General features: G+C 34.8%; 7 non-coding genes across 7 annotated transcripts; all 7 read right to left on the reverse strand.

Annotated features, from left to right (window-relative positions):
- Window positions 1-238: 238 nt before the first annotated feature.
- Window positions 239-312, reverse strand: TRNAI-AAU (transfer RNA isoleucine (anticodon AAU)). The gene has a single exon. It is a non-coding gene; the product is annotated as a tRNA-Ile (tRNA).
- Window positions 313-2586: 2274 nt separating this feature from the next.
- TRNAI-AAU (transfer RNA isoleucine (anticodon AAU)) lies at window positions 2587-2660 on the reverse strand. The gene has a single exon. It is a non-coding gene; the product is annotated as a tRNA-Ile (tRNA).
- A 2278-nt stretch (window positions 2661-4938) lies between these two features.
- Window positions 4939-5012, reverse strand: TRNAI-AAU (transfer RNA isoleucine (anticodon AAU)). The gene has a single exon. It is a non-coding gene; the product is annotated as a tRNA-Ile (tRNA).
- Window positions 5013-7290: 2278 nt separating this feature from the next.
- On the reverse strand, window positions 7291-7364 carry TRNAI-AAU (transfer RNA isoleucine (anticodon AAU)). Its single transcript has one exon. It is a non-coding gene; the product is annotated as a tRNA-Ile (tRNA).
- A 5788-nt stretch (window positions 7365-13152) lies between these two features.
- On the reverse strand, window positions 13153-13226 carry TRNAN-AUU (transfer RNA asparagine (anticodon AUU)). The gene has a single exon. It is a non-coding gene; the product is annotated as a tRNA-Asn (tRNA).
- Window positions 13227-14322: 1096 nt separating this feature from the next.
- On the reverse strand, window positions 14323-14396 carry TRNAI-AAU (transfer RNA isoleucine (anticodon AAU)). The gene has a single exon. It is a non-coding gene; the product is annotated as a tRNA-Ile (tRNA).
- Window positions 14397-17841: 3445 nt separating this feature from the next.
- On the reverse strand, window positions 17842-17915 carry TRNAN-AUU (transfer RNA asparagine (anticodon AUU)). Its single transcript has one exon. It is a non-coding gene; the product is annotated as a tRNA-Asn (tRNA).
- Between the last annotated feature and the right edge of the window lie 7297 nt (window positions 17916-25212).

Raw genomic sequence — 25212 nt, forward strand, 5'->3', positions numbered from 1 at the left:
AAGCCAGAAAATGAAGAGCTGTTTAATCACTCAATTGGATTTTTCTGCCAGCATATTTCTTTTTCTCTGCAACCCACTGCTAAATTGTGCTTCCTAGCTGTTTTTTTTATAAAATCACTTAATCAAATCTAACTCTGATTACATCAGAGAAGGCCAGGTACCCTACACCATAAGAGGGGGTTTGAAATTTTGACTTGTCTACTTAAAGATCACCAAAATCTGATAACAAGGTCAATTACATCCCTGGGTGGGATTGAACCACCAACCCTTTGGTTATTAACCAAACACGCTAACCAATTGCGCCACAGAGACACTTTGCAAAAGTGCATACTGACAAAGGCTAATAAGCATTCATCTAGAACGTTTCCTAGAAAAACTTTAAATAGTCAATAATCTGGAGAGTTTTTGTAAGATGTTTCTTCCATCAACCAATGAAGAAACACATTGGTACTTTCCCATGATGAGTGAGTGAGTGCTTCAGGATCTCTTGCACTTACATGTGCAGCAGAGTACTGCAATGGAAGCATGCTGGGCCATTAACCCAGAGGTAGGCAGATTGAAACTATCCTCTGCTATATGCATTTTTTTTTGTTAATTAAAGTAATCCAAAACTGGGATTGATATTTTTGCTCTTTTATTTTTACTTAAAGTACAATAACTTTTACCATTTTAATTTGTTTTAATAGTATATTGACAGTATTGTTTTCTTTCAAAAATCCACTTAATTTTCTTTACCCGATTATTAAAATGGTAATTGACAAAAACAAACTACATTGTCACCAGAAGAGCAATACAAAATGTACAAGTGATATATTAAAATCATCTTTCCAGCTTGAATTTCAATGATGCATTGGGGCAACGATTTTGTGAGAAACATCTTCACCTTTAAATAAAGATTTTCTTAATTCCTTACCTGTGTGCTAATTAGATATCACTTTGTTTTCACATTAAACAGACTTCCACATTAGAAAGCAGCAAGGATGCAATGGCGTTAATGTTTCCTGGTGTCAACCTGTATTAATTCAGTAGACATTGAAATGAGGATGCATCTTGCTGCCTTTCCAATGAAGCAAGTTTAATTTAGTAATAGGTGAAAAACCATCCCTACAAAGGTGTTAATCAGAGACTTGGCTTTGTGGACACTTTTCAGAGAACAAATTTGTTAGCATAAAAATAAAGCCAGATAATGAAGAGCTGTTTAATCACTCAATTGGATATTTTTGCCAGCATATTTCTTTTTCTCTGCAACCCACTGCTAAATTGTGCTTCCTAGCTGTTTTTATAAAATCACTGAATCAAATCTAACTCTGATTACATCAGAGAAGGCCAGGTACCCTACACCATAACAGGGGGTTTGAAATTTTGACTTGTCTACTTAAAGATCACCAAAATCTGATAACAAGGTCAATTACGTCCCTGGGTGGGATTGAACCACCAACCTTTTGGTTAAGAGCCGTACACGCTAACTGATTGCGCCACAGCGACACTTTGCAAAAGTACATACTGACAAAGGCTAATAAGCATTCATCTAGAACGTTTCCTAGAAAAACTTTAAAAAGTCAATAATCTGGAGAGTTTTTGTAAGATGTTTCTTCCATCAACCAATGAAGAAACACATTGGTACTTTCCCATGATGAGTGAGTGCTTCAGGATCTCTTGCACTTACATGTGCAGCAGAGTACTGCAATGGAAGCATGCTGGGTCCATAACCCAGAGGTAGGCAGATTGAAACTATCCTCTGCTATATGCATTTTTTTTTTTGTTAATTAAAGTAATCCAAAACTGGGATTGATATTTTTGCTCTTTTATTTTTACTTAAAGTACAATAACTTTTACCATTTTAATTTGTTTTAATAGTATATTGACAGTATTGTTTTCTTTCAAAAATCCACTTAATTTTCTTTACCCTATTATTAAAATGGTAATTGACAAAAACAAACTACATTGTCACCAGAAGAGCAATACAAAATGTACAAGTGATATATTAAAATCATCTTTCCAGCTTGAATTTCAATGATGCATTGGGGCAACGATTTTGTGAGAAACATCTTCACCCTTAAATAAAGATTTTCTTAATTCCTTACCTGTGTGCTAATTAGATATCACCTTGTTTTCACATTAAACAGACTTCCACATGAGAGAGCAGCACAGATGCAGTGGCGTTAATGTTTCCTGGTGTCAACCTGTATTATTTCAGTAGATATTGAAATGAGGATGCATCTTGCTGCCTTTCCAATGAAGCACGTTTAATTTAGTAATAGGTGAAAAACCATCCCTACAAAGGTGTTAATCAGATACTTGGCTTTGTGGACACTTTTCAGAGAACAAATTTGTTAGCATAAAAATAAAGCCAGAAAATGAAGAGCTGTTTAATCACTCAATTGGATTTTTCTGCCAGCATATTTCTTTTTCTCTGCAACCCACTGCTAAATTGTGCTTCCTAGCTGTTTTTTTTTATAAAATCACTTAATCAAATCTAACTCTGATTACATCAGAGAAGGCCAGGTACCCTACACCATAAGAGGGAGTTTGAAATTTTGACTTGTCTACTTAAAGATCACCAAAATCTGATAACCAGGTCAATTACATCCCTGGGTGGGATTGAACCACCAACCCTTTGGTTATTAACCAAACACGCTAACCAATTGCGCCACAGAGACACTTTGCAAAAGTGCATACTGACAAAGGCTAATAAGCATTCATCTAGAACGTTTCCTAGAAAAACTTTAAATAGTCAATAATCTGGAGAGTTTTTGTAAGATGTTTCTTCCATCAACCAATGAAGAAACACATTGGTACTTTCCCATGATGAGTGAGTGAGTGAGTGCTTCAGGATCTCTTGCACTTACATGTGCATTAGAGTACTGCAATGGAAGCATGCTGGGCCATTAACCCAGAGGTAGGCAGATTGAAACTATCCTCTGCTATATGCATTTTTTTTTTTGTTAATTAAAGTAATCCAAAACTGGGATTGATATTTTTGCTCTTTTATTTTTACTTAAAGTACAATAACTTTTACCATTTTAATTTGTTTTAATAGTATATTGACAGTATTGTTTTCTTTCAAAAATCCACTTAATTTTCTTTACCCGATTATTAAAATGGTAATTGACAAAAACAAACTACATTGTCACCAGAAGAGCAATACAAAATGTACAAGTGATATATTAAAATCATCTTTCCAGCTTGAATTTCAATGATGCATTGGGGCAACGATTTTGTGAGAAACATCTTCACCTTTAAATAAAGATTTTCTTAATTCCTTACCTGTGTGCTAATTAGATATCACTTTGTTTTCACATTAAACAGACTTCCACATTAGAAAGCAGCAAGGATGCAGTGGCGTTAATGTTTCCTGGTGTCAACCTGTATTAATTCAGTAGACATTGAAATGAGGATGCATCTTGCTGCCTTTCCAATGAAGCAAGTTTAATTTAGTAATAGGTGAAAAACCATCCCTACAAAGGTGTTAATCAGAGACTTGGCTTTGTGGACACTTTTCAGAGAACAAATTTGTTAGCATAAAAATAAAGCCAGATAATGAAGAGCTGTTTAATCACTCAATTGGATATTTTTGCCAGCATATTTCTTTTTCTCTGCAACCCACTGCTAAATTGTGCTTCCTAGCTGTTTTTATAAAATCACTGAATCAAATCTAACTCTGATTACATCAGAGAAGGCCAGGTACCCTACACCATAACAGGGGGTTTGAAATTTTGACTTGTCTACTTAAAGATCACCAAAATCTGATAACAAGGTCAATTACGTCCTTGGGTGGGATTGAACCACCAACCTTTTGGTTAAGAGCCGTACACGCTAACTGATTGCGCCACAGCGACACTTTGCAAAAGTACATACTGACAAAGGCTAATAAGCATTCATCTAGAACGTTTCCTAGAAAAACTTTAAAAAGTCAATAATCTGGAGAGTTTTTGTAAGATGTTTCTTCCATCAACCAATGAAGAAACACATTGGTACTTTCCCATGATGAGTGAGTGCTTCAGGATCTCTTGCACTTACATGTGCAGCAGAGTACTGCAATGGAAGCATGCTGGGTCCATAACCCAGAGGTAGGCAGATTGAAACTATCCTCTGCTATATGCATTTTTTTTTTGTTAATTAAAGTAATCCAAAACTGGGATTGATATTTTTGCTCTTTTATTTTTACTTAAAGTACAATAACTTTTACCATTTTAATTTGTTTTAATAGTATATTGACAGTATTGTTTTCTTTCAAAAATCCACTTAATTTTCTTTACCCTATTATTAAAATGGTAATTGACAAAAACAAACTACATTGTCACCAGAAGAGCAATACAAAATGTACAAGTGATATATTAAAATCATCTTTCCAGCTTGAATTTCAATGATGCATTGGGGCAACGATTTTGTGAGAAACATCTTCACCCTTAAATAAAGATTTTCTTAATTCCTTACCTGTGTGCTAATTAGATATCACCTTGTTTTCACATTAAACAGACTTCCACATGAGAGAGCAGCACAGATGCAGTGGCGTTAATGTTTCCTGGTGTCAACCTGTATTATTTCAGTAGATATTGAAATGAGGATGCATCTTGCTGCCTTTCCAATGAAGCACGTTTAATTTAGTAATAGGTGAAAAACCATCCCTACAAAGGTGTTAATCAGATACTTGGCTTTGTGGACACTTTTCAGAGAACAAATTTGTTAGCATAAAAATAAAGCCAGAAAATGAAGAGCTGTTTAATCACTCAATTGGATTTTTCTGCCAGCATATTTCTTTTTCTCTGCAACCCACTGCTAAATTGTGCTTCCTAGCTGTTTTTTTTATAAAATCACTTAATCAAATCTAACTCTGATTACATCAGAGAAGGCCAGGTACCCTACACCATAAGAGGGGGTTTGAAATTTTGACTTGTCTACTTAAAGATCACCAAAATCTGATAACAAGGTCAATTACATCCCTGGGTGGGATTGAACCACCAACCCTTTGGTTATTAACCAAACACGCTAACCAATTGCGCCACAGAGACACTTTGCAAAAGTGCATACTGACAAAGGCTAATAAGCATTCATCTAGAACGTTTCCTAGAAAAACTTTAAATAGTCAATAATCTGGAGAGTTTTTGTAAGATGTTTCTTCCATCAACCAATGAAGAAACACATTGGTACTTTCCCATGATGAGTGAGTGAGTGCTTCAGGATCTCTTGCACTTACATGTGCAGCAGAGTACTGCAATGGAAGCATGCTGGGCCATTAACCCAGAGGTAGGCAGATTGAAACTATCCTCTGCTATATGCATTTTTTTTTGTTAAATAAAGTAATCCAAAACTGGGATTGATATTTTTGCTCTTTTATTTTTACTTAAAGTACAATAACTTTTACCATTTTAATTTGTTTTAATAGTATATTGACAGTATTGTTTTCTTTCAAAAATCCACTTAATTTTCTTTACCCGATTATTAAAATGGTAATTGACAAAAACAAACTACATTGTCACCAGAAGAGCAATACAAAATGTACAAGTGATATATTAAAATCATCTTTCCAGCTTGAATTTCAATGATGCATTGGGGCAACGATTTTGTGAGAAACATCTTCACCTTTAAATAAAGATTTTCTTAATTCCTTACCTGTGTGCTAATTAGATATCACTTTGTTTTCACATTAAACAGACTTCCACATTAGAAAGCAGCAAGGATGCAATGGCGTTAATGTTTCCTGGTGTCAACCTGTATTAATTCAGTAGACATTGAAATGAGGATGCATCTTGCTGCCTTTCCAATGAAGCAAGTTTAATTTAGTAATAGGTGAAAAACCATCCCTACAAAGGTGTTAATCAGAGACTTGGCTTTGTGGACACTTTTCAGAGAACAAATTTGTTAGCATAAAAATAAAGCCAGATAATGAAGAGCTGTTTAATCACTCAATTGGATATTTTTGCCAGCATATTTCTTTTTCTCTGCAACCCACTGCTAAATTGTGCTTCCTAGCTGTTTTTATAAAATCACTGAATCAAATCTAACTCTGATTACATCAGAGAAGGCCAGGTACCCTACACCATAACAGGGGGTTTGAAATTTTGACTTGTCTACTTAAAGATCACCAAAATCTGATAACAAGGTCAATTACGTCCCTGGGTGGGATTGAACCACCAACCTTTTGGTTAAGAGCCGTACACGCTAACTGATTGCGCCACAGCGACACTTTGCAAAAGTACATACTGACAAAGGCTAATAAGCATTCATCTAGAACGTTTCCTAGAAAAACTTTAAAAAGTCAATAATCTGGAGAGTTTTTGTAAGATGTTTCTTCCATCAACCAATGAAGAAACACATTGGTACTTTCCCATGATGAGTGAGTGCTTCAGGATCTCTTGCACTTACATGTGCAGCAGAGTACTGCAATGGAAGCATGCTGGGTCCATAACCCAGAGGTAGGCAGATTGAAACTATCCTCTGCTATATGCATTTTTTTTTTTTTTTGTTAATTAAAGTAATCCAAAACTGGGATTGATATTTTTGCTCTTTTATTTTTACTTAAAGTACAATAACTTTTACCATTTTAATTTGTTTTAATAGTATATTGACAGTATTGTTTTCTTTCAAAAATCCACTTAATTTTCTTTACCCTATTATTAAAATGGTAATTGACAAAAACAAACTACATTGTCACCAGAAGAGCAATACAAAATGTACAAGTGATATATTAAAATCATCTTTCCAGCTTGAATTTCAATGATGCATTGGGGCAACGATTTTGTGAGAAACATCTTCACCCTTAAATAAAGATTTTCTTAATTCCTTACCTGTGTGCTAATTAGATATCACCTTGTTTTCACATTAAACAGACTTCCACATGAGAGAGCAGCACAGATGCAGTGGCGTTAATGTTTCCTGGTGTCAACCTGTATTATTTCAGTAGATATTGAAATGAGGATGCATCTTGCTGCCTTTCCAATGAAGCACGTTTAATTTAGTAATAGGTGAAAAACCATCCCTACAAAGGTGTTAATCAGATACTTGGCTTTGTGGACACTTTTCAGAGAACAAATTTGTTAGCATAAAAATAAAGCCAGAAAATGAAGAGCTGTTTAATCACTCAATTGGATTTTTCTGCCAGCATATTTCTTTTTCTCTGCAACCCACTGCTAAATTGTGCTTCCTAGCTGTTTTTTTTTATAAAATCACTTAATCAAATCTAACTCTGATTACATCAGAGAAGGCCAGGTACCCTACACCATAAGAGGGGGTTTGAAATTTTGACTTGTCTACTTAAAGATCACCAAAATCTGATAACAAGGTCAATTACATCCCTGGGTGGGATTGAACCACCAACCCTTTGGTTATTAACCAAACACGCTAACCAATTGCGCCACAGAGACACTTTGCAAAAGTGCCTACTGACAAAGGCTAATAAGCATTCATCTAGAACGTTTCCTAGAAAAACTTTAAATAGTCAATAATCTGGAGAGTTTTTGTAAGATGTTTCTTCCATCAACCAATGAAGAAACACATTGGTACTTTCCCATGATGAGTGAGTGAGTGCTTCAGGATCTCTTGCACTTACATGTGCAGCAGAGTACTGCAATGGAAGCATGCTGGGCCATTAACCCAGAGGTAGGCAGATTGAAACTATCCTCTGCTATATGCATTTTTTTTTTTGTTAATTAAAGTAATCCAAAACTGGGATTGATATTTTTGCTCTTTTATTTTTACTTAAAGTACAATAACTTTTACCATTTTAATTTGTTTTAATAGTATATTGACAGTATTGTTTTCTTTCAAAAATCCACTTAATTTTCTTTACCCGATTATTAAAATGGTAATTGACAAAAACAAACTACATTGTCACCAGAAGAGCAATACAAAATGTACAAGTGATATATTAAAATCATCTTTCCAGCTTGAATTTCAATGATGCATTGGGGCAACGATTTTGTGAGAAACATCTTCACCTTTAAATAAAGATTTTCTTAATTCCTTACCTGTGTGCTAATTAGATATCACTTTGTTTTCACATTAAACAGACTTCCACATTAGAAAGCAGCAAGGATGCAGTGGCGTTAATGTTTCCTGGTGTCAACCTGTATTAATTCAGTAGACATTGAAATGAGGATGCATCTTTCTGCCTTTCCAATGAAGCAAGTTTAATTTAGTAATAGGTGAAAAACCATCCCTACAAAGGTGTTAATCAGAGACTTGGCTTTGTGGACACTTTTCAGAGAACAAATTTGTTAGCATAAAAATAAAGCCAGATAATGAAGAGCTGTTTAATCACTCAATTGGATATTTTTGCCAGCATATTTCTTTTTCTCTGCAACCCACTGCTAAATTGTGCTTCCTAGCTGTTTTTATAAAATCACTGAATCAAATCTAACTCTGATTACATCAGAGAAGGCCAGGTACCCTACACCATAAGAGGGGGTTTGAAATTTTGACTTGTCTACTTAAAGATCACCAAAATCTGATAACAAGGTCAATTACGTCCCTGGGTGGGATTGAACCACCAACCTTTTGGTTAAGAGCCGTACACGCTAACTGATTGCGCCACAGCGACACTTTGCAAAAGTACATACTGACAAAGGCTAATAAGCATTCATCTAGAACGTTTCCTAGAAAAACTTTAAAAAGTCAATAATCTGGAGAGTTTTTGTAAGATGTTTCTTCCATCAACCAATGAAGAAACACATTGGTACTTTCCCATGATAAATGAGTGCTTCAGGATCTCTTGCACTTACATGTGCAGCAGAGTACTGCAATGGAAGCATGCTGGGTCCATAACCCAGAAGTAGGCAGATTGAAACTATCCTCTGCTATATGCATTTTTTTTTTTAATTTAAGTAATCCAAAACTGGGATTGATATTTTTGCTCTTTTATTTTTACTTAAAGTACAATAACTTTTACCATTTTAATTTGTTTTAATAGTATATTGACAGTATTGTTTTCTTTCAAAAATCCACTTAATTTTCTTTACCCTATTATTAAAATGGTAATTGACAAAAACAAACTACATTGTCACCAGAAGAGCAATACAAAATGTACAAGTGATATATTAAAATCATCTATCCAGCTTGAATTTCAATGATGCATTGGGGCAACGATTTTGTGAGAAACATCTTTACCCTTAAATAAAGATTTTCTTAATTCCTTACCTGTGTGCTAATTAGATATCACCTTGTTTTCACATTAAACAGACTTCCACATGAGAGAGCAGCACAGATGCAGTGGCGTTAATGTTTCCTGGTGTCAACCTGTATTATTTCAGTAGATATTGAAATGAGGATGCATCTTGCTGCCTTTCCAATGAAGCACGTTTAATTTAGTAATAGGTGAAAAACCATCCCTACAAAGGTGTTAATCAGATACTTGGCTTTGTGGACACTTTTCAGAGAACAAATTTGTTAGCATAAAAATAAAGCCAGAAAATGAAGAGCTGTTTAATCACTCAATTTGATTTTTCTGCCAGCATATTTCTTTTTCTCTGCAACCCACTGCTAAATTGTGCTTCCTAGCTGTTTTTTTTTTATAAAATCACTTAATCAAATTTAACTCTGATTACATCAGAGAAGGCCAGGTACCCTACACCATAAGAGGGGGTTTGAAATTTTGACTTGTCTACTTAAAGATCACCAAAATCTGATAACAAGGTCAATTACATCCCTGGGTGGGATTGAACCACCAACCCTTTGGTAAATAACCAAACACGCTAACCAATTGCGCCACAGAGACACTTTGCAAAAGTGCATACTGACAAAGGCTAATAAGCATTCATCTAGAACGTTTCCTAGAAAAACTGTAAAAAGTCAATAATCTGGAGAGTTTTTGTAAGATGTTTCTTCCATCAACCAATGAAGAAACACATTGGTACTTTCCCATGATGAGTGAGTGCTTCAGGATCTCTTGCACTTACATGTGCAGCAGAGTACTGCAATGGAAGCATGCTGGGTCCATAACCCAGAGGTAGGCAGATTGAAACTATCCTCTGCTATATGCATTTTTTTTTTTTAATTTAAGTAATCCAAAACTGGGATTGATATTTTTGCTCTTTTATTTTTACTTAAAGTACAATAACTTTTACCATTTTAATTTGTTTTAATAGTATATTGACAGTATTGTTTTCTTTCAAAAATCCACTTAATTTTCTTTACCCTATTATTAAAATGGTAATTGACAAAAACAAACTACATTGTCACCAGAAGAGCAATACAAAATGTACAAGTGATATATTAAAATCATCTTTCCAGCTTGAATTTCAATGATGCATTGGGGCAACGATTTTGTGAGAAACATCTTCACCCTTAAATAAAGATTTTCTTAATTCCTTACCTGTGTGCTAATTAGATATCACCTTGTTTTCACATTAAACAGACTTCCACATGAGAGAGCAGCACAGATGCAGTGGCGTTAATGTTTCCTGGTGTCAACCTGTATTATTTCAGTAGATATTGAAATGAGGATGCATCTTGCTGCCTTTCCAATGAAGCACGTTTAATTTAGTAATAGGTGAAAAACCATCCCTACAAAGGTGTTAATCAGATACTTGGCTTTGTGGACACTTTTCAGAGAACAAATTTGTTAGCATAAAAATAAAGCCAGAAAATGAAGAGCTGTTTAATCACTCAATTGGATTTTTCTGCCAGCATATTTCTTTTTCTCTGCAACCCACTGCTAAATTGTGCTTCCTAGCTGTTTTTTTTTATAAAATCACTTAATCAAATCTAACTCTGATTACATCAGAGAAGGCCAGGTACCCTACACCATAAGAGGGGGTTTGAAATTTTGACTTGTCTACTTAAAGATCACCAAAATCTGATAACAAGGTCAATTACATCCCTGGGTGGGATTGAACCACCAACCCTTTGGTTAATAACCAAACACGCTAACCAATTGCACCACAGAGACACTTTGCAAAAGTGCATACTGACAAAGGCTAATAAGCATTCATCTAGAACGTTTCCTAGAAAAACTTTAAATAGTCAAAAATCTGGAGAGTTTTTGTAAGATGTTTCTTCCATCAACCAATGAAGAAACACATTGGTACATTCCCATGATGAGTGAGTGCTTCAGGATCTCTTGCACTTACATGTGCAGCAGAGTACTGCAATGGAAGCATGCTGGGCCATTAACCCAGAGGTAGGCAGATTGAAACTATCCTCTGCTATATGCATTTTTTTTTTGTTAATTAAAGTAATCCAAAACTGGGATTGATATTTTTGCTCTTTTATTTTTACTTAAAGTACAATAACTTTTACCATTTTAATTTGTTTTAATAGTATATTAACAGTATTGTTTTCTTTCAAAAATCCACTTAATTTTCTTTACCCGATTATTAAAATGGTAATTGACAAAAACAAACTACATTGTCACCAGAAGAGCAATACAAAATGTACAAGTGATATATTAAAATCATCTTTCCAGCTTGAATTTCAATGATGCATTGGGGCAACGATTTTGTGAGAAACATCTTCACCCTTAAATAAAGATTTTCTTAATTCCTTACCTGTGTGCTAATTAGATATCACCTTGTTTTCACAATAAACAGACTTCCACATGAGAAAGAAGCAAGGATGCAGTGGCGTTAATGTTTCCTGGTGTCAACCTGTATTATTTCAGTAGACATTGAAATGAGGATGGATCTTGCTGCCTTTCCAATGAAGCAAGTTTAATTTAGTAATAGGTGAAAAACCATCCCTACAAAGGTGTTAATCAGAGACTTGGCTTTGTGGACACTTTTCAGAGAACAAATTTGTTAGCATAAAAATAAAGTCAGATAATGAAGAGCTGTTTAATCACTCAATTGGATATTTTTGCCAGCATATTTCTTTTTCTCTGCAACCCACTGCTAAATTGTGCTTCCTAGCTGTTTTTATAAAATCACTGAATCAAATCTAACTCTGATTACATCAGAGAAGGCCAGGTACCCTACACCATAAGAGGGGGTTTGAAATTTTGACTTGTCTACTTAAAGAACACCAAAATCTGATAACAAGGTCAATTACTTCCCTGGGTGGGATTGAACCACCAACCCTTTGGTTAATAACCAAACACACTAACCAATTGCGCCACAGAGACACTTTGCAAAAGTGCATACTGACAAAGGCTAATAAGCATTCATCTAAAACGTTTTCTAGAAAAACTTTAAAAAGTCAATAATCTGGAGAGTTTTTGTAAGATGTTTCTTCCATCAACCAATGAAGAAACACATTGGTACTTTCCCATGATGAGTGAGTGCTTCAGGATCTCTTGCACTTACATGTGCAGCAGAGTACTGCAATGGAAGCATGCTGGGTCCATAACCCAGAGGTAGGCAGATTGAAACTATCCTCTGCTATATGCATTTTTTTGTTAATTTAAGTAATCCAAAACTGGGATTGATATTTTTGCTCTTTTATTTTTACTTAAAGTACAATAACTTTTACCATTTTAATTTGTTTTAATAGTATATTGACAGTATTGTTTTCTTTCAAAAATCCACTTAATTTTCTTTACCCTATTATTAAAATGGTAATTGACAAAAACAAACTACATTGTCACCAGAAGAGCAATACAAAATGTACAAGTGATATATTAAAATCATCTTTCCAGCTTGAATTTCAATGATGCATTGGGGCAACGATTTTGTGAGAAACATCTTCACCCTTAAATAAAGATTTTCTTAATTCCTTACCTGTGTGCTAATTAGATATCACCTTGTTTTCACATTAAACAGACTTCCACATGAGAGAGCAGCACAGATGCAGTGGCGTTAATGTTTCCTGGTGTCAAACTTTATTATTTCAGTAGATATTGAAATGAGGATGCATCTTGCTGCCTTTCCAATGAAGCACGTTTAATTTAGTAATAGGTGAAAAACCATCCCTACAAAGGTGTTAATCAGATACTTGGCTTTGTGGACACTTTTCAGAGAACAAATTTGTTAGCATAAAAATAAAGCCAGAAAATGAAGAACTGTTTAATCACTCAATTGGATTTTTCTGCCAGCATATTTCTTTTTCTCTGCAACCCACTGCTAAATTGTGCTTCCTAGCTGTTTTTTTTTATAAAATCACTTAATCAAATCTAACTCTGATTACATCAGAGAAGGCCAGGTACCCTACACCATAAGAGGGGGTTTGAAATTTTGACTTGTCTACTTAAAGATCACCAAAATCTGATAACAAGGTCAATTACATCCCTGGGTGGGATTGAACCACCAACCCTTTGGTTAATAACCAAACACGCTAACCAATTGCGCCACAGAGACACTTTGCAAAAGTGCATACTGACAAAGGCTAATAAGCATTCATCTAGAACGTTTCCTAGAAAAACTTTAAATAGTCAAAAATCTGGAGAGTTTTTGTAAGATGTTTCTTCCATCAACCAATGAAGAAACACATTGGTACATTCCCATGATGAGTGAGTGCTTCAGGATCTCTGGCACTTACATGTGCAGCAGAGTACTGCAATGGAAGCATGCTGGGCTATTAACCCAGAGGTAGGCAGATTGAAACTATCCTCTGCTATATGCATTTTTTTTTTGTTAATTAAAGTAATCCAAAACTGGGATTGATATTTTTGCTCTTTTATTTTTACTTAAAGTACAATAACTTTTACCATTTTAATTTGTTTTAATAGTATATTAACAGTATTGTTTTCTTTCAAAAATCCACTTAATTTTCTTTACCCGATTATTAAAATGGTAATTGACAAAAACAAACTACATTGTCACCAGAAGAGCAATACAAAATGTACAAGTGATATATTAAAATCATCTTTCCAGCTTGAATTTCAATGATGCATTGGGGCAACGATTTTGTGAGAAACATCTTCACCCTTAAATAAAGATTTTCGTAATTCCTTACCTGTGTGCTAATTAGATATCACCTTGTTTTCACATTAAACAGACTTCCACATGAGAAAGCAGCAAGGATGCAGTGGTGTTAATGTTTCCTGGTGTCAACCTGTATTATTTCAGTAGACATTGAAATGAGGATGCATCTTGCTGCCTTTCCAATGAAGCAAGTTTAATTTAGTAATAGGTGAAAAACCATCCCTACAAAGGTGTTAATCAGAGACTTGGCTTTGTGGACACTTTTCAGAGAACAAATTTGTTAGCATAAAAATAAAGTCAGATAATGAAGAGCTGTTTAATCACTCAATTGGATATTTTTGCCAGCATATTTCTTTTTCTCTGCAACCCACTGCTAAATTGTGCTTCCTAGCTGTTTTTATAAAATCACTGAATCAAATCTAACTCTGATTACATCAGAGAAGGCCAGGTAACCTACACCATAAGAGGGGGTTTGAAATTTTGACTTGTCTACTTAAAGATCACCAAAATCTGATAACCAGGTCAATTACATCCCTGGGTGGGATTGAACCACCAACCCTTTGGTTATTAACCAAACACGCTAACCAATTGCGCCACAGAGACACTTTGCAAAAGTGCATACTGACAAAGGCTAATAAGCATTCATCTAGAACGTTTCCTAGAAAAACTTTAAAAAGTCAATAATCTGGAGAGTTTTTGTAAAATGTTTCTTCCATCAACCAATGAAGAAACACATTGGTACTTTCCCATGATTAGTGAGTGAGTGCTTCAGGATCTCTTGCACTTACATGTGCAGCAGAGTACTGCAATGGAAGCATGCTGGGCCATTAACCCAGAGGTAGGCAGATTGAAACTATCCTCTGCTATATGCATTTTTTTTTGTTAATTAAAGTAATCCAAAACTGGGATTGATATTTTTGCTTTTTTATTTTTACTTAAAGTACAATAACTTTTACCATTTTAATTTGTTTTAATAGTATATTGACAGTATTGTTTTCTTTCAAAAATTCACTTAATTTTCTTTACCCGATTATTAAAATGGTAATTGACAAAAACAAACTACATTGTCACCAGAAGAGCAATACAAAATGTACAAGTGATATATTAAAATCATCTTTCCAGCTTGAATTTCAATGATGCATTGGGGCAACGATTTTGTGAGAAACATCTTCACCTTTAAATAAAGATTTTCTTAATTCCTTACCTGTGTGCTAATTAGATATCACTTTGTTTTCACATTAAACAGACTTCCACATTAGAAAGCAGCAAGGATGCAGTGGCGTTAATGTTTCCTGGTGTCAACCTGTATTAATTCAATAGACATTGAAATGAGGATGCATCTTGCTGCCTTTCCAATGAAGCAAGTTTAATTTAGTAATAGGTGAAAAACCATCCCTACAAAGGTGTTAATCAGAGACTTGGCTTTGTGGACACTTTTCAGAGAACAAATTTGTTAGCATAAAAATAAAGCCAGATAATGAAGAGCTGTTTAATCACTCAATTGGATATTTTTGCCAGCATATTTCTTTTTCTCTGCAACCCACTGCTAAATTGTGCTTCCTAGCTGTTTTTATAAAATCACTGAATCAAATCTAACTCTGATTACATCAGAGAAGGCCAGGTACCCTACACCATAACAGGGGGTTTGAAATTTTGACTTGTCTACTTAAAGATCACCAAAATCTGATAACAAGGTCAATTACGTCCCTGGGTGGGATTGAACCACCAACCTTTTGGTTAATAGCCGTACACACTAACTGATTGCGCCACAGCGACACTTTGAAAAAGTACATACTGACAAAGGCTAATAAGCATTCATATAGAACGTTTCCTAGAAAAACTGTAAAAAGTCAATAATCTGGAGAGTTTTTGTAAGATGTTTCTTCCATCAACCAATGAAGAAACACATTGGTACTTTCCCATGATGAGTGAGTGCTTCAGGATCTCTTGCACTTACATGTGCAGCAGAGTACTGCAATGGAAGCATGCTGGGTCCATAACCCAGAGGTAGGCAGATTGAAACTATCCTCTGCTATATGCATTTTTTTTTTTATTTAAGTAATCCAAAACTGGGATTGATATTTTTGCTCTTTTATTTTTACTTAAAGTACAATAACTTTTACCATTTTAATTTGTTTTAATAGTATATTGACAGTATTGTTTTCTTTCAAAAATCCACTTAATTTTCTTTACCTGATTATTAAAATGGTAATTGACAAAAACAAACTACATTGTCACCAGAAGAGCAATACAAAATGTACAAGTGATATATTAAAATCATCTTTCCAGCTTGAATTTCAATGATGCATTGGGGCAACGATTTTGTGAGAAACATCTTCACCCTTAAATAAAGATTTTCTTAATTCCTTACCTGTGTGCTAATTAGATATCACCTTGTTTTCACATTAAACAGACTTCCACATGAGAAAGCAGCAAGGATGCAGTGGCGTTAATGTTTCCTGGTGTCAACCTGTATTATTTCAGTAGACATTGAAATGAGGATGCATCTTGCTGCCTTTCCAATGAAGCAAGTTTAATTTAGTAATAGGTGAAAAACCATCCCTACAAAGGTGTTAATCAGAGACTTGGCTTTGTGGACACTTTTCAGAGAACAAATTTGTTAGCATAAAAATAAAGTCAGATAATGAAGAGCTGTTTAATCACTCAATTGGATATTTTTGCCAGCATATTTCTTTTTCTCTGCAACCCACTGCTAAATTGTGCTTCCTAGCTGTTTTTATAAAATCACTGAATCAAATCTAACTCTGATTACATCAGAGAAGGCCAGGTACCCTACACCATAAGAGGGGGTTTGAAATTTTGACTTGTCTACTTAAAGATCACCAAAATCTGATAACAAGGTCAATTACTTCCCCAGGTGGGATTGAACCACCAACCCTTTGGTTAATAACCAAACACGCTAACCAATTGCGCCACAGAGACACTTTGCAAAAGTGCATACTGACAAAGGCTAATAAGCATTCATCATAAACGTTTCCTAGAAAAACTTTAAAAAGTCAATAATCTGGAGAGTTTTTGTAAGATGTTTCTTCCATCAACCAATGAAGAAACACATTGGTACTTTCCCATGATGAGTGAGTGAGTGCTTCAGGATCTCTTGCACTTACATGTGCAGCAGAGTACTGCAATGGAAGCATGCTGGGCCATTAACCCAGAGGTAGGCAGATTGAAACTATCCTCTGCTATATGCATTTTTTTTTTTGTTAATTAAAGTAATCCAAAACTGGGATTGATATTTTTGCTCTTTTATTTTTACTTAAAGTACAATAACTTTTACCATTTTAATTTGTTTTAATAGTATATTGACAGTATTGTTTTCTTTCAAAAATCTACTTAATTTTCTTTACCCGATTATTAAAATGGTAATTGACAAAAACAAACTACATTGTCACCAGAAGAGCAATACAAAATGTACAAGTGATATATTAAAATCATCTTTCCAGCTTGAATTTCAATGATGCATTGGGGCAACGATTTTGTGAGAAACATCTTCACCCTTAAATAAAGATTTTCTTAATTCCTTACCTGTGTGCTAATTAGATATCACCTTGTTTTCACATTAAACAGACTTCCACATGAGAGAGCAGCACAGATGCAGTGGCGTTAATGTTTCCTGGTGTCAAACTTTATTATTTCAGTAGATATTGAAATGAGGATGCATCTTGCTGCCTTTCCAATGAAGCACGTTTAATTTAGTAATAGGTGAAAAACCATCCCTACAAAGGTGTTAATCAGATACTTGGCTTTGTGGACACTTTTCAGAGAACAAATTTGTTAGCATAAAAATAAAGCCAGAAAATGAAGAACTGTTTAATCACTCAATTGGATTTTTCTGCCAGCATATTTCTTTTTCTCTGCAACCCACTGCTAAATTGTGCTTCCTAGCTGTTTTTTTTTATAAAATCACTTAATCAAATCTAACTCTGATTACATCAGAGAAGGCCAGGTACCCTACACCATAAGAGGGGGTTTGAAATTTTGACTTGTCTACTTAAAGATCACCAAAATCTGATAACAAGGTCAATTACATCCCTGGGTGGGATTGAACCACCAACCCTTTGGTTAATAACCAAACACGCTAACCAATTGCGCCACAGAGACACTTTGCAAAAGTGCATACTGACAAAGGCTAATAAGCATTCATCTAGAACGTTTCCTAGAAAAACTTTAAATAGTCAAAAATCTGGAGAGTTTTTGTAAGATGTTTCTTCCATCAACCAATGAAGAAACACATTGGTACATTCCCATGATGAGTGAGTGCTTCAGGATCTCTGGCACTTACATGTGCAGCAGAGTACTGCAATGGAAGCATGCTGGGCTATTAACCCAGAGGTAGGCAGATTGAAACTATCCTCTGCTATATGCATTTTTTTTTTGTTAATTAAAGTAATCCAAAACTGGGATTGATATTTTTGCTCTTTTATTTTTACTTAAAGTACAATAACTTTTACCATTTTAATTTGTTTTAATAGTATATTAACAGTATTGTTTTCTTTCAAAAATCCACTTAATTTTCTTTACCCGATTATTAAAATGGTAATTGACAAAAACAAACTACATTGTCACCAGAAGAGCAATACAAAATGTACAAGTGATATATTAAAATCATCTTTCCAGCTTGAATTTCAATGATGCATTGGGGCAACGATTTTGTGAGAAACATCTTCACCCTTAAATAAAGATTTTCGTAATTCCTTACCTGTGTGCTAATTAGATATCACCTTGTTTTCACATTAAACAGACTTCCACATGAGAAAGCAGCAAGGATGCAGTGGTGTTAATGTTTCCTGGTGTCAACCTGTATTATTTCAGTAGACATTGAAATGAGGATGCATCTTGCTGCCTTTCCAATGAAGCAAGTTTAATTTAGTAATAGGTGAAAAACCATCCCTACAAAGGTGTTAATCAGAGACTTGGCTTTGTGGACACTTTTCAGAGAACAAATTTGTTAGCATAAAAATAAAGTCAGATAATGAAGAGCTGTTTAATCACTCAATTGGATATTTTTGCCAGCATATTTCTTTTTCTCTGCAACCCACTGCTAAATTGTGCTTCCTAGCTGTTTTTATAAAATCACTGAATCAAATCTAACTCTGATTACATCAGAGAAGGCCAGGTAACCTACACCATAAGAGGGGGTTTGAAATTTTGACTTGTCTACTTAAAGATCACCAAAATCTGATAACAAGGTCAATTACTTCCCTGGGTGGGATTGAACCACCAACCCTTTGATTAATAACCAAACACGCTAACCAATTGCGCCACAGAGACACTTTGCAAAAGTGCATACTGACAAAGGCTAATAAGCATTCATCTAGAACGTTTCCTAGAAAAACTTTAAAAAGTCAATAATCTGGAGAGTTTTTGTAAAATGTTTCTTCCATCAACCAATGAAGAAACACATTGGTACTTTCCCATGATTAGTGAGTGAGTGCTTCAGGATCTCTTGCACTTACATGTGCAGCAGAGTACTGCAATGGAAGCATGCTGGGCCATTAACCCAGAGGTAGGCAGATTGAAACTATCCTCTGCTATATGCATTTTTTTTTGTTAATTAAAGTAATCCAAAACTGGGATTGATATTTTTGCTTTTTTATTTTTACTTAAAGTACAATAACTTTTACCATTTTAATTTGTTTTAATAGTATATTGACAGTATTGTTTTCTTTCAAAAATTCACTTAATTTTCTTTACCCGATTATTAAAATGGTAATTGACAAAAACAAACTACATTGTCACCAGAAGAGCAATACAAAATGTACAAGTGATATATTAAAATCATCTTTCCAGCTTGAATTTCAATGATGCATTGGGGCAACGATTTTGTGAGAAACATCTTCACCTTTAAATAAAGATTTTCTTAATTCCTTACCTGTGTGCTAATTAGATATCACTTTGTTTTCACATTAAACAGACTTCCACATTAGAAAGCAGCAAGGATGCAGTGGCGTTAATGTTTCCTGGTGTCAACCTGTATTAATTCAATAGACATTGAAATGAGGATGCATCTTGCTGCCTTTCCAATGAAGCAAGTTTAATTTAGTAATAGGTGAAAAACCATCCCTACAAAGGTGTTAATCAGAGACTTGGCTTTGTGGACACTTTTCAGAGAACAAATTTGTTAGCATAAAAATAAAGCCAGATAATGAAGAGCTGTTTAATCACTCAATTGGATATTTTTGCCAGCATATTTCTTTTTCTCTGCAACCCACTGCTAAATTGTGCTTCCTAGCTGTTTTTATAAAATCACTGAATCAAATCTAACTCTGATTACATCAGAGAAGGCCAGGTACCCTACACCATAACAGGGGGTTTGAAATTTTGACTTGTCGACTTAAAGATCACCAAAATCTGATAACAAGGTCAATTACGTCCCTGGGTGGGATTGAACCACCAACCTTTTGGTTAATAGCCGTACACACTAACTGATTGCGCCACAGCGACACTTTGAAAAAGTACATACTGACAAAGGCTAATAAGCATTCATATAGAACGTTTCCTAGAAAAACTGTAAAAAGTCAATAATCTGGAGAGTTTTTGTAAGATGTTTCTTCCATCAACCAATGAAGAAACACATTGGTACTTTCCCATGATGAGTGAGTGCTTCAGGATCTCTTGCACTTACATGTGCAGCAGAGTACTGCAATGGAAGCATGCTGGGTCCATAACCCAGAGGTAGGCAGATTGAAACTATCCTCTGCTATATGCATTTTTTTTTTTTATTTAAGTAATCCAAAACTGGGATTGATATTTTTGCTCTTTTATTTTTACTTAAAGTACAATAACTTTTACCATTTTAATTTGTTTTAATAGTATATTGACAGTATTGTTTTCTTTCAAAAATCCACTTAATTTTCTTTACCTGATTATTAAAATGGTAATTGACAAAAACAAACTACATTGTCACCAGAAGAGCAATACAAAATGTACAAGTGATATATTAAAATCATCTTTCCAGCTTGAATTTCAATGATGCATTGGGGCAACGATTTTGTGAGAAACATCTTCACCCTTAAATAAAGATTTTCTTAATTCCTTACCTGTGTGCTAATTAGATATCACCTTGTTTTCACATTAAACAGACTTCCACATGAGAAAGCAGCAAGGATGCAGTGGCGTTAATGTTTCCTGGTGTCAACCTGTATTATTTCAGTAGACATTGAAATGAGGATGCATCTTGCTGCCTTTCCAATGAAGCAAGTTTAATTTAGAAATAGGTGAAAAACCATCCCTACAAAGGTGTTAATCAGAGACTTGGCTTTGTGGACACTTTTCAGAGAACAAATTTGTTAGCATAAAAATAAAGCCAGATAATGAAGAGCTGTTTAATCACTCAATTGGATATTTTTGCCAGCATATTTCTTTTTCTCTGCAACCCACTGCTAAATTGTGCTTCCTAGCTGTTTTTATAAAATCACTGAATCAAATCTAACTCTGATTACATCAGAGAAGGCAAGGTACCCTACACCATAACAGGGGGTTTGAAATTTTGACTTGTCGACTTAAAGATCACCAAAATCCGATAACAAGGTCAATTACGTCCCTGGGTGGGATTGAACCACCAACCTTTTGGTTAATAGCCGTACACACTAACTGATTGCGCCACAGCGACACTTTGAAAAAGTACATACTGACAAAGGCTAATAAGCATTCATATAGAACGTTTCCTAGAAAAACTGTAAAAAGTCAATAATCTGGAGAGTTTTTGTAAGATGTTTCTTCCATCAACCAATGAAGAAACACATTGGTACTTTCCCATGATGAGTGAGTGCTTCAGGATCTCTTGCACTTACATGTGCAGCAGAGTACTGCAATGGAAGCATGCTGGGTCCATAACCCAGAGGTAGGCAGATTGAAACTATCCTCTGCTATATGCATTTTTTTTTTATTTAAGTAATCCAAAACTGGGATTGATATTTTTGCTCTTTTATTTTTACTTAAAGTACAATAACTTTTACCATTTTAATTTGTTTTAATAGTATATTGACAGTATTGTTTTCTTTCAAAAATCCACTTAATTTTCTTTACCTGATTATTAAAATGGTAATTGACAAAAACAAACTACATTGTCACCAGAAGAGCAATACAAAATGTACAAGTGATATATTAAAATCATCTTTCCAGCTTGAATTTCAATGATGCATTGGGGCAACGATTTTGTGAGAAACATCTTCACCCTTAAATAAAGATTTTCTTAATTCCTTACCTGTGTGCTAATTAGATATCACCTTGTTTTCACATTAAACAGACTTCCACATGAGAAAGCAGCAAGGATGCAGTGGCGTTAATGTTTCCTGGTGTCAACCTGTATTATTTCAGTAGACATTGAAATGAGGATGCATCTTGCTGCCTTTCCAGTGAAGCAAGTTTAATTTAGTAATAGGTGAAAAACCATCCCTACAAAGGTGTTAATCAGAGACTTGGCTTTGTGGACACTTTTCAGAGAACAAATTTGTTAGCATAAAAATAAAGTCAGATAATGAAGAGCTGTTTAATCACTCAATTGGATATTTTTGCCAGCATATTTCTTTTTCTCTGCAACCCACTGCTAAATTGTGCTTCCTAGCTGTTTTTATAAAATCACTGAATCAAATCTAACTCTGATTACATCAGAGAAGGCCAGGTACCCTACACCATAAGAGGGGGTTTGAAATTTTGACTTGTCTACTTAAAGATCACCAAAATCTGATAACAAGGTCAATTACTTCCCCAGGTGGGATTGAACCACCAACCCTTTGGTTAATAACCAAACACGCTAACCAATTGCGCCACAGAGACACTTTGCAAAAGTGCATACTGACAAAGGCTAATAAGCATTCATCATAAACGTTTCCTAGAAAAACTTTAAAAAGTCAATAATCTGGAGAGTTTTTGTAAGATGTTTCTTCCATCAACCAATGAAGAAACACATTGGTACTTTCCCATGATGAGTGAGTGAGTGCTTCAGGATCTCTTGCACTTACATGTGCAGCAGAGTACTGCAATGGAAGCATGCTGGGCCATTAACCCAGAGGTAGGCAGATTGAAACTATCCTCTGCTATATGCATTTTTTTTTTGTTAATTAAAGTAATCCAAAACTGGGATTGATATTTTTGCTCTTTTATTTTTACTTAAAGTACAATAACTTTTACCATTTTAATTTGTTTTAATAGTATATTGACAGTATTGTTTTCTTTCAAAAATCTACTTAATTTTCTTTACCCGATTATTAAAATGGTAATTGACAAAAACAAACTACATTGTCACCAGAAGAGCAATACAAAATGTACAAGTGATATATTAAAATCATCTTTCCAGCTTGAATTTCAATGATGCATTGGGGCAACGATTTTGTGAGAAACATCTTCACCTTTAAATAAAGATTTTCTTAATTCCTTACCTGTGTGCTAATTAGATATCACTTTGTTTTCACATTAAACAGACTTCCACATGAGAAAGCAGCAAGGATGCAGTGGCGTTAATGTTTCCTGGTGTCAACCTGTATTAATTCAGTAGACATTGAAATGAGGATGCATCTTGCTGCCTTTCCAATGAAGCAAGTTTAATTTAGTAATAGGTGAAAAACCATCCCTACAAAGGTGTTAATCAGAGACTTGGCTTTGTGGACACTTTTCAGAGAACAAATTTGTTAGCATAAAAATAAAGCCAGATAATGAAGAGCTGTTTAATCACTCAATTGGATATTTTTGCCAGCATATTTCTTTTTCTCTGCAACACACTGCTAAATTGTGCTTCCTAGCTGTTTTTATAAAATCACTGAATCAAATCTCACTCTGATTACATCAGAGAAGGCCAGGTACCCTACACCATAACAGGGGGTTTGAAATTTTGACTTGTCTACTTAAAGATCACCAAAATCTGATAACAAGGTCAATAACGTCCCTGGGTGGGATTGAACCACCAACCTTTTGGTTAATAGCCGTACACACTAACTGATTGCGCCACAGCGACACTTTGCAAAAGTACATACTGACAAAGGCTAATAAGCATTCATCTAGAACGTTTCCTAGAAAAACTGTAAAAAGTCAATAATCTGGAGAGTTTTTGTAAGATGTTTCTTCCATCAACCAATGAAGAAACACATTGGTACTTTCCCATGATGAGTGAGTGCTTCAGGATCTCTTGCACTTACATGTGCAGCAGAGTACTGCAATGGAAGCATGCTGGGTCCATAACCCAGAGGTAGGCAGATTGAAACTATCCTCTGCTATATGCATTTTTTTTTTATTTAAGTAATCCAAAACTGGGATTGATATTTTTGCTCTTTTATTTTTACTTAAAGTACAATAACTTTTACCATTTTAATTTGTTTTAATAGTATATTGACAGTATTGTTTTCTTTCAAAAATCCACTTAATTTTCTTTACCTGATTATTAAAATGGTAATTGACAAAAACAAACTACATTGTCACCAGAAGAGCAATACAAAATGTACAAGTGATATATTAAAATCATCTTTCCAGCTTGAATTTCAATGATGCATTGGGGCAACGATTTTGTGAGAAACATCTTCACCCTTAAATAAAGATTTTCTTAATTCCTTACCTGTGTGCTAATTAGATATCACCTTGTTTTCACATTAAACAGACTTCCACATGAGAAAGCAGCAAGGATGCAGTGGCGTTAATGTTTCTGGTGTCAACCTGTATTATTTCAGTAGACATTGAAATGAGGATGCATCTTGCTGCCTTTCCAATGAAGCAAGTTTAATTTAGTAATAGGTGAAAAACCATCCCTACAAAGGTGTTAATCAGAGACTTGGCTTTGTGGACACTTTTCAGAGAACAAATTTGTTAGCATAAAAATAAAGTCAGATAATGAAGAGCTGTTTAATCACTCAATTGGATATTTTTGTCAGCATATTTCTTTTTCTCTGCAACCCACTGCTAAATTGTGCTTCCTAGCTGTTTTTATAAAATCACTGAATCAAATCTAACTCTGATTACATCAGAGAAGGCCAGGTACCCTACACCATAAGAGGGGGTTTGAAATTTTGACTTGTCTACTTAAAGATCACCAAAATCTGATAACAAGGTCAATTACTTCCCCGGGTGGTATTGAACCACCAACCCTTTGGTTAATAACCAAACACGCTAACCAATTGCGCCACAGAGACACTTTGCAAAAATGCATACTGACAAAGGCTAATAAGCATTCATCATAAACGTTTCCTAGAAAAACTTTAAAAAGTCAATAATCTGGAGAGTTTTTGTAAGATGTTTCTTCCATCAACCAATGAAGAAACACATTGGTACTTTCCCATGATGAGTGAGTGAGTGCTTCAGGATCTCTTGCACTTACATGTGCAGCAGAGTACTGCAATGGAAGCATGCTGGGCCATTAACCCAGAGGTAGGCAGATTGAAACTATCCTCTGCTATATGCATTTTTTTTTTTG

This window comes from Pseudophryne corroboree, chromosome 10 (genome assembly GCF_028390025.1).
Source record: "Pseudophryne corroboree isolate aPseCor3 chromosome 10, aPseCor3.hap2, whole genome shotgun sequence".
Taxonomy (NCBI): Eukaryota; Metazoa; Chordata; class Amphibia; order Anura; family Myobatrachidae; genus Pseudophryne; species Pseudophryne corroboree.